An 18,931-nucleotide genomic window follows, 5' to 3' on the forward strand; every position below is an offset into this window, starting at 1 on the left:
CCTCTCTCCACATAGGAGGAGAGCATAGGCCCTGACCCTCCAGGTTTGGCTTATTTCTCTTAACATTTCCATCCATTTTCCTGTAGGTGACATTTCATTCTTTATGGCTGAATAAAATTTCATTTTATATTCTGTACCACATTTTCTTTATCCATTCATCCATTGTGATGTCTAATTTTTGTGCTGCAGATTTTCCAAAAATAAAATAGGATCCCGAGTCCTATCAACTTCTCAGACGCGTCTCTTCGTCACCTCCCTCCCCAGCTCTTGCCTGAACAGTGGCAGTGGCCCCTTCCGGGGACCTGGCCACTGTCACCATTACAGTTCACCCTCCTGGGCGTGACCGAGCCGGCTACCTAAACAGGTAAGGCCATTTCCCAGGACCTTTTCGACACCTGCCTCCACCCCACACCATGCAGACAGTGCAACATCCTCGCCCCGTTGGAGAAACACGTTTTTAAATATTTAAGAGGTATTGCCTTTCAACAGGACAACGCCTGGGTGGAGGCGGATGCTGGAACCATCCTGCAGGCTCAGAGCAGAGAATCTTAAACTCATTGCTTTTCCTTGCTGACCAAGTTCTATTTGGCTGGGAGCAAACAAATCAATCGCATCATTTTTCACTTAATTAGCCTTGAAGTTGCTGGCTTGGGCATTCTCCCTGCCGAGCAAGCACAAGCCGGCCCGCCTCCCCCTCTCCCGGGTGGATAGCCGGCCGTACTCCTTGGTCACGCAGAGTCCTGCAGCTGCGTCCCTTGGGTTCCCACAGCCCCTGGCTTCCACTTGGTCTCAGAGCCCCTCTGGCCTACTCCTGCATCAAGGTCTGCCTCTCCCAGGGCTCCGAGGCTCCGAGTTCCGAAAAGACAGAGTGCCCAGGCATCATCCATCTCCAGGACCTGGCACAGAGCTGGTGCCCAGGGAAGTTCCACCAGTGAAGTCACACCATGGAGTGGAAGCCAGAGAAGCCATCTCAGTACTAGCCGGAGGTGCTGCAGGCCAGCCGCGCAGGGAACCCCGTCCAGCTCTTCTCTGTAAGTAGGTCGGTAAAACTCTCTACGTACACAGCTGGCAGAAGTTGAAGCCAGTGCCTGGCGCCTGCCTGATACCCTGCCCCTCGTCCACTGGATAAACTCATTGATTGCCACAAGAGAAGTGACCAGCCTGATGTGGTCTGGGAGGCGTTCAGGGAGGACATGGTGACTGCTTGGGACAGGCGCGCTCCTGGGACACATCAGTGGCTGGCCAGCTCTTCATCGCTGTGACCAGAAGAGCTGACCAGAGCAACGTAGAGGAGGGGCGGCTCACCTGGCCTCGCGCTCCAGACCTTCAGTCCAGCGGCCAGCTCCGCTGCTCTGGGCCCGAGGCGAGGCCAAAGGTCATGGTGGAAGGCGTGGCCGAGGAAACAGCTCCACTCCTGGCAGCCAGAGCCACCGAGGCCACACCCACCTGCCCACAGTCACCGCCCAGTCCATCTCAGCCAGGTGGACTGACTTGGTGACAGCTCCCATGGACCAGCCATTCAGCCTCTAAACGTCCCTGCATTAGCACAGGGTCGGGGACACCTCCGTCCCAGCCCCGACTGTGGCCTTTGGAAGGGCCTTGGCAGGACACAACCCACAGCCTTCCCTGACCCTCGTTTGCTCATGAGCCAATGTCTCCAGACGGCTCCGGCTGTACTCCCGTCTCAGGCCAGCCCTCCTTGTGTCCGGGACGTGTCCCCTCCCTTGATGAAGGACATCCCGCTGGGGAGCTGCCCACGCTGTCCTGCCTGTCGGGTCCTTCCCATCATCATGCAGACGCTCTGCGGCATCCCCCACGTTAGAGGAGCCTCCCTCGAGTCCCCACCTCTGTCCCGTGTGTGGCCATCAGAGGGCAGAACTTTGGAAGAGTGTCCTCTGCTCACGGACTCTGCTCCCTCTCCCCCGTTCCTCTGGGACCCATTCTGACTAGAACAAAATACCCAACATTCCACCAAAATGGTGCTACCGAAGTCACAATGACCTCTGTGTTGTCAGACCAATGTCACAACCCAAGCTCTTCTTAACCCACAGCGTTTAGTGCACTTGAGTCCTCTGGTTCCTCCCTCGCCTTTGGGACACCACCCTCTGGGCTCCTGTGACCTCGCCAGTCACCCCGGAGTCTCACGGCCCTCTCTGTGCCTGCTGCAGCCCAGGGATCCGCTCTTGCCCCTTTTCCTTATCTGTGCGTATTCCTAAGGAACTCAGCGTGCCCCGGGTTTGGACACTGCATGCTGATGACCCAGGTGGGCGCCTCTCTTCCTCCCTGAAGCCCCACGGTTAGCACCTTGACCCTCAGGTAACCGAGAGCAACTGGCTGAGCCACCTGGGTCAGGCACCACGTCGTTTCTTTTGATAAACAATGGTAGCTGCCGCAGAGCGTCAGGCAAGTGAGGGCGAGCCCTCTCCCTAGCTCACTGCAGGCCCGTGCCCGTCGCTGCAGGGGCTGGCACCTGTCTGACACGAATAATGGCATCCCCGTGAGAGTGTCCAGCTGCCTGGTCCACACTCAGCAGAACTTGCACTGGGAGGAGGGTGAGGTCTGTTCCAGACTCACCAGCAACGCTTAGTGACCCAGCTCTGCAATGACACCTCCAGGCTGAGGCCTTGGGCCCCAGTGCCCTGGTCTACATGGCGGGTTCTGGCCCTGAGCTGATTCAGGCCTCTCCCTGGCCTCAACTCACAGGGGCCAGATGAGCCAGACCGACGAGCGTCCACACACGGCCGCACTGGAAACATGGAGGGAATCCAGAAGCCAGGTTGGCGGCCCATGCCTGTGAGCCCAGCAACTTGGGAGGCAGCGCAGGAGGATCACCAGTTCAAAGCCAGCCTCAGCAACGCACCGAGACCCCGCCTCAAGATAAAAAGTGAAAAGCACTGGGGATGTGGTCAGTGGTCAGTGTCCTTGGGTTCAAACCCCAGCACCAAAAAGAAGAGGAGATTCAGAGCCAAACAGGGCACTCGACATAGGCTCAGGCTGGAGGAGCCAGGGCCTGGCACCAGATGTGGCTTCAGGTATGAGATGTGGAAACCTAAGGCCACCGGGACTTGAAAACGTCTCCAGACCAGAGCTGCAGGGAGAGGGGGAGCTTCCGGGTCTCTCTTCATGGGATGGGAACCCCTCTGAGTTCCCAGAGTTGGCAGTCTTGGTTTCATCTTCCTGCCTTGGCTGAGCACAAAGCCACAGCTCCTGTCCCCAGGTGGCCTTAGGTCTCCACTATTAAAAGGACAAGTTTGGGGGAGAACAGGACCACTGATAGCGTAAAGTGTAAAAGTAAGATCACGGTGGAGTAAACAGGGATCTTAGAATCAGGCTCAGAGAAAATGAAGTGATCAGAAGGACACGTGCGGATCTGTCTGAGCAGAGTGGAGTGAAATGAGAAGCAGAAAACAGAGAAGAGGCCCCGAGGACGCAGGAGGCCACTCAGCCGAGCGGGACAAGTCTCCCAGGACGCGGACGGAGATGCAGGAGAGGCGGCAGCAGTCGTCACCATCCCACAGAGCTGATGCCAGGACGGTCCAGGATCCGGGAAGTGTGGTCCCCAGAGAGGACTCAACACCAGGAGGGGCCGGAGCAGCAGCGGGGCTTCCTGGACTGACCGCGGCCAGGAGGTGGAAAGGCGCAGAGTTTCCTGGTGCCTTTTGGAGAGAGAGGAGAAGCAGGGACCTAGGATAACTCCAGCGACCCACTGAGGAACCGTGGGAGGGCAGATGAGGTGGAGAGGCCTGGATCAGCAGGGCAGGTGAGAGACGCTCAGTATCCTACATGCAGAGTCTGGGCCTGCAGAGAAGGTACGTGACGGGCAGTTCTGCAGTATTAGTGGGAGCTCTGAGCCAAGGGGCTGGGGGTCCATCTACATCAACAGCCTGGACTTTGACAAGTCTATTTGAGGAGAGAACTTGGAGAGAGGTTTGGAGAGGGTTCCAGGCCAGTCCTAAGACACACTGGCTTTGAGAGTCAAGTGGAACAGGCAGAGCCATCAAACAGACATGCAGGGAACAGGCAATATCAGAGAGGAGGAAGTGGTGTGCCAAACAGGGCTTCAGAACGGATTCCAGCTGGGCCCGAGGTGCTCACCTAAAATCCCAGCCACCAGGGAGGCTGAGGCAGGAGGATCACAAGTCGGAGATCAGTCTCAGCAACTTAGGGAGGTCCTAAGCAATTTAGCAAGACCCTGTCTCAAAATTAAAAAAAGAAATAGGGCTGGGGATGTGCCTCAGTGGTTAAGCACCCCTGGGTTCAGTCCCTGCTACCAAAGAATTTTAAAAAACAATCCAGCGTGCAAGATATGGCCAGAGGCCAGCACAACCTGACGAGCGCAGAGGAGGGCGAGTGGCTGGCTGCGGGAGGCAGAGGTCAGGAGTGAGGTGGCAGAGAGAACCAGGCCTGGACAGAGGTGGGGCCCCCACAGGAGCTCTCTGGGTTTGGAGATTCCAGAGTTCTGGTGCTGTATGGGGAAGACCCCCAGGACAGGAGGGCCGACTGTGCTGGAGAAACAACCTTCAACGCGGTGAGATCCTGGAGAGGAAGGGGTGACCAGAGATGGGCTTGAACGGAAGGAGGAACGTGTCCTCTTGTCACCTGGGGATGGCAGGGGGTGGATTCAGGTCTTCAGAGTCAGTGGCAGGAAACCCCTGTTCACATCTGAGGGCTCCGACTTTCTCCAAGGAGCCGAGGTGTGAGGGTCACCCGGGGGAGGAGAGTGCGGCAGCTGGGGAGGGGCAGGACACGGCCCCCCACGTCCCATGTCTTTTACTGAGCACCTTGCTTACTTTTCCACTGAAGTGTGAGCCCCGGGGGCCCAGTGAGGGCCATGCCTGTCACCGGCACAGAGCACACTGACAAACCCCGCTAAAGGCTGGTGCTCAGCAAGGGCCAGGGAACACGACGGCTCGGGCGCAGGTCCCCTGCTGAGGCAGGGACACCCTCCCAGCCACCCAGACACAGCCCAGCCAGGCCAGCCGCCCATCAGTAGCTCAGCTCCTCCCCAGCCTGAGCTGGCCCTGAGCCACCCAGAGCCACCCTCGGCCTCTGCTCAACTGACCAGCCTCCCAAAGTGGCAGGACTTCAGGAAGACCCAGAACCTCCGACCTTGCCAAACCCTGCTTTCTTACCCTCTCTCAGGAAGAAGACGGAACTATGGTCCATTAAATCAGCACCAGGTGGTCCTGGCCCAGAGAAAGTTCTGGAAAGGAAGAAATGCATCCGTGACTGAATCCCTCCTGAGCCTCCTCATGCAGAATCAGTTGGCTTGGTCTTGACATCCCTAAAGACAACCCCAATGAGGCGAGAGTTATCACTTGACCACACAGGCCCCAAACTTCTGCCCCAGGGACAGGGATGAGAGGCCACGCCCCTGCCACCACGGTCCTGCCCAGCTGTGTGAGCACACCCATCTGGACCTGCCCTCGGGGGCCCAGGCTGTCCAAGCACTTGAGGACACCCACGACAGGAGGAGTGGGAGACGGGCAGGCAAGGTCTGACCATGGCCAGTGCTGGCCAGGAAGGAGCAGAGGAGCCCCTCACAGCCTCGGGGCTCCCGGAGCTTCCGTCCCGCTGCCTTAGAGTTGCTCTGGAAAGGAGTCACTCTCATTTTTGACAGGTTCTAAATAGCCGTACACAGCACACAGACCTGTTCCTGTGCGGTCCAGCTCCGTCCAGCCTAGGAACGAGCGGTGGTTAGCACCTTGAGGACACATCATCCACCACCAGGAGTCGAAGATCCTTCACTCACTCACCCGGGGGCAAAGGACTTGTCTCACGTGCACAACGGCACCACTCAACTCAGGCCATCTCCTCTCCGCAAAGTCCCCTCAGGCTGTCCCCTCCGTGAGCTCCACTGAAATCCACCTGCCCTCCAAGTCTCGCTCCCATTACATCTGAGCACTCACTACAGGACCAGTACTGTGCTAAGCACCTTGTATGCATGAGCTCATTTAAACTTCTCAGTAACTGTGTGAAGAAGGTACCATTTTAATCCTTACTCTACAGATAGGGAAATTGAACCCCAAGCCTACTTTTAACCAATAAATGGATTCCAGAGGTGTCTGCATACATACAATCTCTCTCTCTCTCTCTCTCTCTCTCTCTCTCTCTCTCCCCACCACACACACACATACACACACACACACACACACACACACACACAAAGACATAACTGTTTTGAGACAGGGTCCCACTATGTTGCTCAGGCTGGTCTCAAACTCCTGAGCTCAATTGACCCTCCAACCTCAGCCTCCCGGGCAGTGGGACTATAGGATCATGTACCACCATGCTTAGAAGTAGGTCGTCATGGGCCCTGCTGATCCTTCCAGAGTCGTAGCCTACTGACCCCCAACTTAGAGCTCGCCTAGTCCAAAGGCCATGTCCCAAAGATGCGTGGACCAGTGGCAGAGAGGACGTCGGGTGACTTGCCCGAGGCTACATGGCTGGAAACGAGCAGGGAGAGCCTGGGGCAGAGCCCCACACTCTGGCCCTGTACCCCCACTGCCCACTGCCCACCAGGGGCCCTGCCTTTCCTCCTGCTCCATCAGGGTGGACACCTCGGCCTCCCTGTGCTGGAGAGTGGTTCAGGGTGGAGGTTGGGCCTCTCACCTCACCTCTGCACTGACCTGGACCCCTTCCCTCCCCTTTCCCCAGTCGTCCACTCCTCCCCCTGGCTGGACCCTGGCTCTAGACTGTGCTGGCCGGTCCTTGTCAGGAAGGAGCAGAGGGAGCCTCCTCACAGCCTTGGGGCTCCCTGAAGCTTCCTTAGAGTAGCTCTGGAACACTGTGGTCGTGCCAACCATCCAAGTGCTGTCCAGGCTCCAAGAAGCAGACAATGGCCGGGAGCAGCCCAGGCAGCCCAAGCCTGGGCTGAAGCCACCCACCCTCCGCGTGCGACGGGAGGGGATCATGCCCTGCCCCATCTGGCCCTGCTGGGCAGCTCTGCCTGCCCTGGGGGAGCCAGGAAACAGCTACCCACATGGGGCCTCTGATCCCGTCGGGCTTGGGGCCACCAGAAGCACCCCAGGTTTCACGGCACTCTGCTCCCCTGGGCTGTCCTGGCCAAGGCCCCCCACGGGTCTCTCTGGAGCAGAAGCCAGCAGGCTCAGGGGCAGGACAAAGGCCAGGCTTCCAGACACCAACCAGACTGCAGCAGCCCCAGTGCCTCATGTGCGGGGAAGCCGAGCCTAGGCCCTCGGGGAGAGCGTCAAGAGGAGCCAGGTCTCTCCCGGGACACAGCGCTGTGCTTTCTTTGCAGTCATCAACACTGAACACCAGGGATGACCACACAAACGCTCCCCAGGAAGAAACCACTCCTCTTCCCAAGTTAACTGGACACTCAGCGGCAGACCTCCCCAGGCTCCAGTCCATCCTTCAGAAACAGACGCTTCTGTCTGCCCAGCAAACCCTGCTGGGGCATTCAGTCAGCGGCCCCCGAGGGAGGGAGAGGAATGCACCGACAGTCCCACCCTGGGCTGCCCTGGGGCCAGGGCTTGTGCTCAGGAGACCAGTGGGCAGAGGCCCTTTCCCTCTGGAAGGAGGCCCTGTGGGCGTGTGGAGCAGGTGCCAGGAAGCCGGGGGTCACAGTGCTGCCCGGGCAGAACCTACGGGCACAGCCAGGTCGGGGTGATCCAGGCTTCCTCACCAGCCGTCCGGTCTCTGCCTCAGGCACACGCAGGACCCTCTGCCCCTCCCTGCCCGCAGTGAGTGCCATGACAAGTCCCGAGCTACACACTTCCATGTCCCCTCCCTCTGACCACCAGAGGAGGACGGTCAGCAGGGATCGGGCCCAGGTAGACCTGCCATGCTGGTTTCCGCCTCTGTGGTGCTGGACTTGCTCTGCGGCCCACTGCGGCCAGCTGCTGACCACCCCTGCCCTGAGCTAGAGCCTCTGCACTGCCCGACCACCACCCAGGACCAGAGCTCCGCTCCTCTAGGCCTTTCTTCCATGATTCTTACCTCAGTCCCTCAGGCCCCGTTTCCAGCCACGTGGCCGCATCTGACAAGCAGACCCTTCGAGCCGGGCCTCCCCCAGCCTTCCTACCACCTTCCAGACCCAGCCGGCAGCTCCTCCTCCAGGACACCCCCCTGGACGACAGAGATGTGAGTTAGAAGTGGATCCTGATCCTCTCATGGGTGTTCATCTTGGAGAATGTTCTAGAACACCTGGTCATTGATCTGCCTGTCCCCAGCAGATGAGGCCTTCTTTGGGACCCACACTCCACGCTCATCTTCCATGTGCAATCCAGGGATATCCTTTGCGCGGGAGGGGATACCACTTAAAGCAGTTTCCATGAACCACTTGGTCATGTGACCTCCCTCCTCTAGCCACATGCCACCTGCCTACAGGTACAACCCCATTAATCCACTGATCAGGTCACCACACCCCCCAGCCCTGGTCACACAGTCTCCCCGAGTCCCTGCACAGTGGGAAACCCCAACATCAGGAACTCTCTTGCTGGGGAAGAGGGATGGCCGGGGAGGGTCTGTGGGCGGAGGGGTGCAGACGGACAGGAGACCCCGGTGCTCCCTAGCAGAGCATGGCGGCACGATGTCAACGTGTGGTTGTGCGACTCAGAACAGGCAGTAGAGAGGATTTTGAATGTTCACGACACAAAGGAATGAAGCTGTTTGAGGTGATGGACACACCAGGTGCCCTCAGCAGATCGCTGTCCTAGATACGGATAAGGATATGAGAGCGATCACATCACAGCCCACAAATAGTCACGACTGTGGTGTCAATTAAAAACTTAAAAATAAATTCCAACGTCTATGTTTGAAAATGCTATTAAGAAAGGCCCCTAGGAAGATAAAAATGAGTCTCTGTGACAACCTGAGTCTCTACCATCCGACATCTCGTAGAGGATCCGAAACACTGCGCTGTGGTTGAGAGACCCAGAGATCTGGCAAGAGAATCATGGGCCTTCAGAGTAGGAGGAGCCGAGGAGTTCATCCAGGTGGAAGGACTCTGAGCCCCAGAGGTAGGGAGCAGGGCGCCTACAACTCCAGGTGCATGAACAGGAACACTGGCTTCCAACCCCAGACACCCGACTCCCGTTCTCTACACGCTCCGCACCTTGTCCTGGGGCCCTGAGACCCCTCTGCTGCGTCCCCACGCACACCTGCCCTCCACCCTCCCCTGTTCTACACAGCCACAGTGCAGAAAGTCCCAGCATCTGTTGAGGTTGGGGGGTGGGCGGGAGATGGAACGGGCTCCCTGCACATAGGAGCCATCTGCCTCCCAATGGGGCTGTTGGCAGGGATTCTAGAAATTCAGCTGCGAACAGCAGCCTCAGAAGCCGAGCCTGGACCCCCACATCTGCTCCGGCTCAGTGGGGAGGGAGGCCCGAGCGGGAGGCCTCAGAGCAGATGCACCTCCCTCCCTGTGGGTGACTTCACTTGGGTAATTACGCCTGATGAGGAGCGAGGGAGGCCCCCTGGCCGAGGCTGATTATCCAGGATAAATCAACTGAGCCCGCTTGGAGATCTGGGAGGAGGGGAAAGACGGGCACTGAACAAATCAGTTTTTGGACAATTCTCCCTATGAGTCTATGAGGTAGAGGTTTATTATCTCCTTTATCATGTTAAAAAAAACCAGGACCCTAAGTTGAGACACTATATGAAAGCAGCACGCACAAGATCATACGCAGTAGGTAGCAGCTCCTAGGTCCCAAAGCTCGGCAGTCAGGAGCCACACACATTTCCATGACGTCATCAGAGATCCAACAGCGTGCGTCCTTCAGCTGAGATGGATCCATCCCTGCTCCATGACACATGAAGAAGTGCCCTGAGCTTCCAAAGACAAGGAGGATACCTGGTCACCAGGCTCAGGATCCTGGGAAACAGGAGGCCAGGAGTCTCCCGTGCAGATGGAGTCGGTAGCCTGGGCAACTGCTGCCCCTGCTTCTTTCCCTTGTCCCCAGGACTACAGGACCACAGGTGAGTGCTAGGATGTTTTTGAGAGAAAAGAAGAAGATACAATACTCACAAGGATGGAAGAAGAGAAAGGGGCGTATCCATAGTCGGCCCTTCGCGCTGTTTCCCATCCGTGGGGCCAACCAGCCACCGATAGAAATGGGGGTGGGGTGTATCCGTGCTGAACAGGGACAAAGTCCCTAAACTCCAAAGTCTAACCACGACCTCCACAGCATTTACATGGCCCCTGGCATCACAAGTCACCAAGAGATGGCTTAAGTCTACAGGAGGACACACATAGGCCACGTGCCAACATCTGGCCATCCTACATAGCAGACAGGCGTCCTTGGATTTTTCCATTCATGGAATGTCCTGGAAACAATCCGCTGCAGATGCCACGCAATGTGTTTCTGCCTACCACAGCAGGGATCTCCAACCTGAGCTAAATCGCACAGTGGGGCACTCGTCAGGCCACTCAGGCCCAGGAAGGTGGGCTACCAGGACCAGGCCCCCTTCTGTGGCTCCAGACACGGCTGGAGGATGAGAGATTTAAGTCAGACATTGGCCTCCCTGTTGGACAGTGGACCCTGTGGCCTGCTCGCGCCTCCCCACGCTTCTGCAAACATCATAGATGGATCCAACCTCCCACTCCACCCTCTCCCCTCTGAAGAATAAAGACAAGCTTCTAGGCCAAGATGAAGCCGCACAGCCCATCTCCCAGCAGCTCCAGGAGGTCTGCAGGGGCTGGTGGCTGTCTTCTTGATGGGACGGGGCTCCCTGCACAAGGAGAGGTCCCCATTCCACTGAGGGTCCTGTGCCAAGTGGGCCGACCCCAGGCACAGAAGAGGATGAGAGGTGATGGGAAAGCCAGCCAGACAGAGGAGCAAACATGGAAAGGTGGGGCCTGCAGCAGGCCAAGCGACTGGAGAGCCTTCTCACAGGCGTGTGGCCTGGTGGGAGTCCTCAGGAGCAGAGCGTTCTAGAATGCACACCCTCAGGGGGGACACTGGCACCTCAGGGAAACAGGAAGCAGCTTGAGAGCCTGGAGCCAGGAGGCACAGGGCCACGGGAAGGAGGCATCGGAGGCTGCCCCCCGGGAAAGAGCAGGACAGCCTCCCGGGAAGGTGGCAGCAGAGTCAGGTGAATGAGCAGGAAGGGACCCAGGAAAGGCCTGGGAGACGCCCCCTGCAGGCCAGCCAGGCGGCCTATCCACACCAGCACCGCCGCCCGGGCAAGGCCAGCCGGGAGGACAGCCCGCGGGAGCCAGGACGCGTGGCCCTGGGGAGCTGCCTTTGACTTGCTCCCCTTACCGTGGTGACCACTGCAGAGGGTGAGGGAGGACAGGGACCTGACTTGTGTTCCAGAAGACCATCCTGGCGGCCATGCAGTTTAGACTGAAAGATGGCCACGGGAAGACACCTTCAACGATTACGATTCAGTGCACGGAGACCCTCACCAGCCTGATGTTTGCCGTGAATACAGAGCAGACCGTCGCGTTCCTCACGACAGAAACACTCAGGGTCACTCCAGGGGACTGGGCTGTGTGGAATAACCACATGAGACAGAGGATGCCTTTTCCTTTGGGGGTGCTGTGACGGCTCCTCTGACCTTAGGGTCCACAGAGGAGAGCAAGCGAGGTGTGCTGAACCCTTATATTGAAGAGAAGCCATTCAAAGAGGCCAGGCCTCAGGTCAGGGGGTTGAGTCCAGCTTGTGACGTCTGCTGTCAGCAGGTTGACTGACATCTAGGAAGGCCACATCCAAGGGCAGAGAAAGAGAAGGGGACACAAAAGGGGTTTCCATGGAACATCTATCCCAAACAGGGCAAAGGGGTAATATCACAAAGGAAGAGAGTAATTCGACCCCTGGGGCTGCAGGAAGGTACGCCTACGCATGAGGACACATTCTGCTACTTCAGGATTGGGACAGCATCCAGGCCACTACGAAAGTGACCAGGGCACTACGAAAGTGACCAACAGAGCCTCTTCCAGTCACAGGAAGGAGAATGCTAGTCATTCAGTGACACAGCCTCCCACACCAGACCAAGGCCAAGAACCTGTGGGTGTAACTGTCACACCTTGGAGGTGACATCAGATCATCTCGATGGGGCAGGCAAAGGGCATTTAATAAGATCTGTGCGTTCCCAAACACAGCCACTTCAGCGGCGAGAACGGAGGAGCGGTTCTCAGCTCATAGTGACCCATTTCCCTCGGATGACGTTCTTGGCTGCCCAGCCAGGAGGCCTAGAACAGGGACGCCTCCACTCCATCATTGTCTGTCACCCGGTCATCAAGTTCTGGACCATCCGATGAGACAGAAACAGAAACAAGAAGCGTCGGCTTGAAGAGCACTGTCCCTGTGGTGGAGTCGGGTGGCTTTTCCTCCTGAGACACTAACCCTCGCTGTGGGCCTACTGTGTGCCAGGCACAGCATCTACGCTGCCTCCCTGACTCTCACAACATGTGGGGGGCACCGTTCTTCTTGGCTGACAGACGCAGAAGTGGGGAAGCCGAGTGTGACTCCAAAGCCTCTGCTCTTAAACCGTGTCGAGGAAGCCAGAGGCCACCAGCCTTCTGCCCTGGGCGTCCCAGAGCCGTGGAGACTTGGGCCACCGTGGGGATCAGGGCAGGGCCTGGAGGTCAGCAGCCTCTCGGGAGCCTTGGTGTGTGGCAGGATTTGGTCACTGCACATAGATAAGTATCCAAGGGGACTTCACCTTGATGTCCCTCCATGAAGCACCAGTGGATGGCCAGAAGACCAGTAGAGGACAGGACGGGGTGGAAGGTGGGAGGCGGGAAGGAAAGAGGGGACTGGGGCTGAGGTGGAGAAACCCTGCTCCATAGGTGCGGTCCTGTCAGATCCCCGACGTGAGGCATGACTTGAAAAGAGTCTTGCTGCCAGAGGACAGCAGTGTGGCTGGCAGTCACTTCGCCCCGGCCAAGCCCTCTGGGAAGAGGCCCGGGGTCTCTGCTCAGCAGCCCTGCATTCCTGCGGAGTCTCAGCCCGTCCAGGGGACATTTAAATTTCCAAGTAAGAAACTTTTACCCAGCGGCATCTGCGACTGGTTGAACTGTGGAATGGTGTTTTAAGGGTGTGTGTGGGGGGGGTCTTCCCAGTTTCTCTCACCACCTCCCAGCCTTTGCCTCAAGACCCGGGCCCTGGAGCTGAGGAACGCTGGGGCCTTGCCCCTTCAGGCAGTGTGCCAAGCCAGCCTGGAGGTCACTGCTGCACAGTGAGGCATGACTGACCAGGACTGGTCTCTCTGGACTCCCAAGACTCACCTATGCTGAGGATGCTGAGACCCCCCTGGACCGCGGAGTCGTGCCCCCGAAGCACGGAGCTGCTGTTCACTGTGGCAGCCTCAGAACAAGCACACCTCCTCTGTTCCCAAATGAGGCCCTTGGTCCAAGGCACAGAGGCCGCGTGCCTCACACCCGGTGACTGACGCCTCTCTACACCCCCTCATTGCTCTGGAAGCAGCAGCGTCGTGGACAACAGGCGGCTCACCAGCTGCCTCAGTCTGCTGAATCCGAGGTTGGCAAGCCCAGACTGGCCTCTGCCCGGCTGCGGTCACACTGAGGCTTCTCACCTGCCTGTGGATGACTGTTCCTCTCACCTGAGCAACAGCAGCCCCCTGCAGCCAGGCCCTGCAGCCAGGCCTCCTCACATCTCAGCCTCCCCCTGGGGCAGGCGGGAAGCTTGTCACAGTGGGAAGGAAGGAGGAGAGGGCACAAGAGGAGGAGGAAGGAGCAGCGGAGGCCAGAGGGGGCCGACACAGGGTGCCTCCGGATCTGCGGAAGGAAGCTGCCGGAAGCATCCTGCACTGCAGCAGGAGGGCGGCTCTGCCCGGCTCCCACCCCACTCCAGCCACGCAGCGGGCACCGGGGATTGTGGCACTTTGCTGTCCTGAAACCTGAGGAAACCTTCCCTCGAGGAGGCCTCCAGTGTCCTCCTGGTCACAGCTTGCGGAGCACCGGTCACCACGTGGAAGGAGGTCGGCTGGCCTAGGGACCACTGCACTCTCCGCCCAGCACCCTGGACAGCTCCCGTCGGGCCTGCAGTCCTCCCGACTGCCTCTCTGGGATTTCAGTCACATCGACAATAAAGTCAGATTTAAAAAATAAATCTGGGGCCATCTACTCCTCAGGCAGGACTGGGCACTCTGTGGAGCACCGAGGCTCTTTAAACATGGCGCCCACGTCCCCTGGCTGCCCCATTCATCATTATGACACGGTTTTTATTAGGAGCAGAGCAGTAAACGGTGATGAACATCTGAAAGCGGGGCTGCGCGATCCTGTAAATCACAGCGCCACGCCAGCAGCCAGCAGACCCGGGCGGCCTCCCTTCCCGCCGTCCACTGCATGGAGTTACTCACCCTGCCAGAGGGCACAGGGGCCTTCCTGGGAGACTCTCTGCCCCTGCCACTCCATTAGCAGAGTGCCTACTGTGGGCCAGGTGTCAGGCTCAGTGTCAGGGCTTGACACGGCCCCTCTGCCTAGGACCTCACAGCCTAGGCAAGGGGCCAGCTAGCCCCCCAGCAGCCTCTGTGCTCCTGCCCCTTCCTCCCTGGGCCCCCTAAGCTCACATTTAGTGTGCAGGACCCAGTCTTGGCTCAGGTTACCTCTTGGTGTTATTGATGTTGCTCCGCGTTCCTGGAGGCCACAGAGGAGGGCTGCTCATTGACCTGGGTACTGCCTTCCTGGCAGAGGCCCGCCCCATGGTAAGTGCTCCACAGGCACAGACTTCTGGGCCGGCCGCAGCTGCCCCCGCCTCTGGGCTCCAGTGCCACAGGCCCAGGCAGGCACTGCTTGTCCTGCCTCCCCCCTCCCGAACTGTGGGGACCACTGCACCCCCGCCCCCAGGCCCAGTGCACACTGGGTGCCCCCCAAGGCTTCTGCTGCAGGGCGGCTCCTGCCCCCATCTACACCACAGCACTGCCTCCCCGGCAGCTGCCCAGAGGGTCTGGGTCACAGAACCCGGAGGCCCCAAGGGGCTGAGCCCAGGGGAATGTGGTCCGTTGTTCTCTCTTCCTCCCATCACCGCTACCTACAGCTTCCTTCCCGTGAAGCCCCAGAGCCCTGCCCTTCCTCGGAGCAGCAGTGTGACCTTTGGTTCTACTGCGGCCACGTCGTCCCCTTCGCTTGCTGTCCTGCGCTCCTGCCTGGGCTCCCTCTCGCTGCCCTGGATGGCACCTTGGACTCCCACAGACCGAGAGCCCCACGTTTTCCCCAGGGAATTCAGGCCAGGGCATCTCAACTTGAGTGACCAAGAAGCATGTCCCCAGGACCCTGCCTGGCCTGCCTGCACAGGATGGCTTCCACTGTACCTCAGAGCCAGGTTCAAGAGGAGCCGGGAAGGAACTTCCCCACAGGGACCGTAGTGGAAGGGACACTTCATCCGTCTCTTCCACTGTGACCCCTCTCCTGCATCCAGCACGATGTTACCCTCCGTCTCCACCAGGGCAGCCAGCGCAGGCCCGCCCTGGGCCTTCATCTCCAGCCCTGCAGAGTCCAGAGACGAAGAGGCATGACCGGGCCTGGGAGGCCGGGGGACGGGCACTGGCTTCCTCCTTCCCAGCCCCAAGCGCCCTCTGTCCACCTCTGTCCTCGCCTCTCTGTGTCCGTGACCAGCAGCGGCATAAGCACATGTCAGTCCCAGGACGGTGCCCTGCTCAGCATAGTTCGGGCCTGTGGCTGCTTTATTTTGACTTTAATCAGTGTGAAGGTCACTTACCCCCACGTCCAGAGTCTCCACCAGACCCTCAGCAAACAGGCACCAAAGAACCAGAATGGCCTCCTTTGAATGCTTCCAGAAATATTTCTTTCTTTTTAAATCTTTTTTAGAGAGAGAGAGAGAGAGAGAGAGAGAGAGAATTTATTTATTTATTTATTTATTTTAGCTTTTGGCGGACACAACATCTTTGTTGGTATGTGGTGCTGAGGATCGAACCCGGGCCGTACGCATGCCAGGCGAGCACGCTACTGCTTGAGCCACATCCCCAGCCCTTCCAGAAATATTTCAAGCAGCCACATACACTGCTCAGCTGAGCACCTCTGAACTCTCTAGCCCCCCCCCACTACCATTTAAGTATTTTAGGGCCTGTTCCTGTCCCCCTGGAGGGAATCCAGAACAAACATCTCCTGTGGCTCTTTCTTGAACCAGATGCACACAGCACTTGGCAACTGCGTGGTTTGGGGAGAAGAACTTTTTGCGACGCCTCTGGGCAGCCATGGCCCAGGCCCTGGGCCCAGAACCTGAGGCAGGAGCCTGGTGCCCCTGCTGCTGACTTCCCAGGACACTGGGGATGGGACACCTGCAGCCCTCCTTTCCCTTCTGCAGGGCTCCTGATCCATCTCAGAACGCGGTGCAGGCCTTCCTCCCCTCTAGGAAACCAAGGTGTCCTCGTGGGTAGCAGATTAAGTCCACCGTCTTTCCAAGTGCCAGACAAGCAGAACCTGATCTGTTTTTATAATTCTGCCTCACATTGTGTGGGATGTTACCATCTAGGCAAAATCTGTCACCATCTGCTGCCTGAACTTGTCCCTCTTCTGGGATCTCATCTCACCCCCACCCCCACGCAAGCCCTGTAGCCGTCCATCCTGCCGGTGGCCTTGTCCACCCTCCGGGGTCCGAACACAGCCCGCCGCGCTGCTCGGAGCCCACCTTCCTCTCCAGCCCGAGGCACCCGGCCCCTCCTGGTCCACATTTCCCTCGCTTCAGTATGGTGTAGACCACGTGGACAGCTGTCCCTCTGCCCTGTTAAAGGTCCCTTGGTGGGGAAGTCTCACAGTGACTCACAACAAAAGGACACAGCCGTCACGTCTCTCGGGCACTCAGCAGCCCCCACACAACACTGACCCAGCCTGTCCGCGGCCAGTGCTCCGCTCAGGGCGAGCGCAGCCCTGAGAGCGGGTCCGCAGGCCACGTCCTGACCCACCGCGCCTGCTAGTTCCTGCCAATGCCTCCAACAAACTGCTCCGTGACCAGTGACCGTCCTCTGCAGAGGGCCTGGGCTAGCAGAACACGTCTGTGAAAGAGCTCCGACCTCTCCCACCTCCACGGGGGAAGAGGGCCCAACACAGGCCTGAGGACGCGGCCTTGGCGCCCAGTGGGCTTAAAACAGAGGCAGGCTGCGTGAGCTCGGAGGAAACTCTGGCCGTCTGGCACGGTGCCCTCGCTTTACGGCCAGGAGGGTGAAGACCAAAGACAGGGCCATCCCCCAAGGTCATGCCGCTCCTGAGGTAGAGACTGGAATGCCCAGAGGGGGGCTGTTCTGGCTGCTCACTCTGCCACTGTGCCCTGTCCCCCGCGCACAATTTACCTGGTGTTCTTAAGCCTGACCACCAAGACCCTGTTCCCCGGCTGGTGGGACACAGAGATCGGCAGCCTTGGGGGACAGGAAAAGGAGCCGGACTTGACACAGGGGAGGGAGGTCCCGTGAGGGGTACTCACCTCTGGGAGCAGCAGGGCAGGGTGGGACAGGTGTTTCAGGACCTAATTAGGAAAACTAGGTGGAGGCGCGCACCCCAGGGACTTGGGACTGAGCGTCCCTGGTGCTTGAAGGGGAGGAAATGACCGTGATGGCTCCTTGACTAATAAAGGGCTCTTGGGGGCGTGGTGGCTGAGCTGGGCTTCAAGAAGAGCAGGTCTGTGAATGGTGCTGCAGAAGGGTGGGGCAAAGTGGGGCCATTTGAGAGGGACATCGCCATCTAAAGGACCAGGGGGACTTCACACAGCAGGCCCAACTGGTAGGCAAACGATGCTCCTCTCGGGTGGTCTCCCACCACCCCACTCGGTGGCACGCGTACACCTCTGCACACGACTCTCCCCACCCGGGCACACACCTCTGCACACGACTCCCCACCCGGGTCACCCTGAGCCTGCTCGAGGCAGCACCCCACTTGGACCCGTCCTGCCCGGGATGACTCCCGTGTTCTCAGCCTTCTCAGTCCCTCTGCCCGGTGCCTGTTCCATTGCTGATCAACTCCCGGTCTTTCCTGAATGGCTGACTGGTGAGAGCAGCGCTGAGGGCAGTGACGGGAGCCAATAATAACCTGCAGCTGGCGGGTGCGGAGCGCCTACCATGAGCCAACCAACCAGTGACGCAGCACCGAGAGGCCCAGGCGGTCACCCCTGCAGGAGGAGCCCCTGCACCGCAGGTCAGATGGCGCCCCTCCTCCCCAAAGCCCCCAGCCTGAGGCCTGGAATACGACTCCTGGGCACCTCGCCTGTTAGAATGTGCACACGGGACATCACTGATGTGACCGAAGATCTCGAGATGGCAGAGTACCCTAGGCTTGCTGCCATCACCAGGGTCCTTGTCCAGAGGAAGAAGAATCGCCAGTGAGAGGAGTCGCGGGAAGCAGAGGTCAAATCACGTGCCTTGGAGTGGAGCAGGCGACCTCTAGAAGCTGCCCAGGAAAAGGGAGAGACGGCCCTGCTGAGCCAGGGTGCTGGCCGCTGGCCCCTGGCCCACTGTGGAGTTCACGTCTCCAGGACGTCAGGGGGGCATGTGTAGTTTAAGCCTCCAGGTGTGCGGCCATGGGTGGCAGCCGCAGTGGAAAACCCAGGCGCTGGATTCCGGGACCTCGCACCCCAACACAGCCTCACGTCTTAACTCTGTGACATTTCTCCAAAGGACAGCAAATCTGAACACTCCGAGGCAAAGGGAGAGACAGGTCTGTGAGTCTCTGTCTTCCAGGGTGGGGCAGGAAGCAGCCGTCGGGTGCCTGGAAACGCATCACAGGGCAGAATCCACTCCAGAGAAACCCAGGCAGTCAGCTGGTGTCACACCCTGGACGAGGGTGACCAGGGGCCTTGCCGGGGCTGCTCCAACCTCATGGGAAGCCCTCCTCCAGGCGCAGTCTGTGCTCCCGGGAGCTGCGGTCAGCCTGACACTAGGGTGGCACAGGGATGGGGACCGTGTGAGAGAAGGGCCGTGCCTGCCCCTCCCTGTTAAAGAAAGTAAGGAGGACCTGCATCGGTCAGCTCTAATCCGCCTGGCTGGCGTTTAC

The 18,931-nt window shown here is 58.9% G+C and overlaps 1 long non-coding RNA gene across 1 annotated transcript in view; it reads right to left on the reverse strand.

Moving 5' to 3' along the window:
- The window catches only part of LOC308651449, a 103,227-nt gene extending 87,483 nt beyond the window's left edge, over positions 1-15,744 (reverse strand). Inside the window, exon 1 of the long non-coding RNA XR_014022555.1 lies at positions 15,651-15,744. This is a non-coding gene — a long non-coding RNA (uncharacterized lncRNA). The remainder of the gene's footprint in view (positions 1-15,650) is intronic.
- Between the last annotated feature and the right edge of the window lie 3,187 nt (positions 15,745-18,931).

The sequence above is a fragment of the Spermophilus citellus genome (genome assembly GCF_964194105.1).
Source record: "Spermophilus citellus genome assembly, chromosome: 6".
NCBI lineage: Eukaryota > Metazoa > Chordata > Mammalia > Rodentia > Sciuridae > Spermophilus > Spermophilus citellus.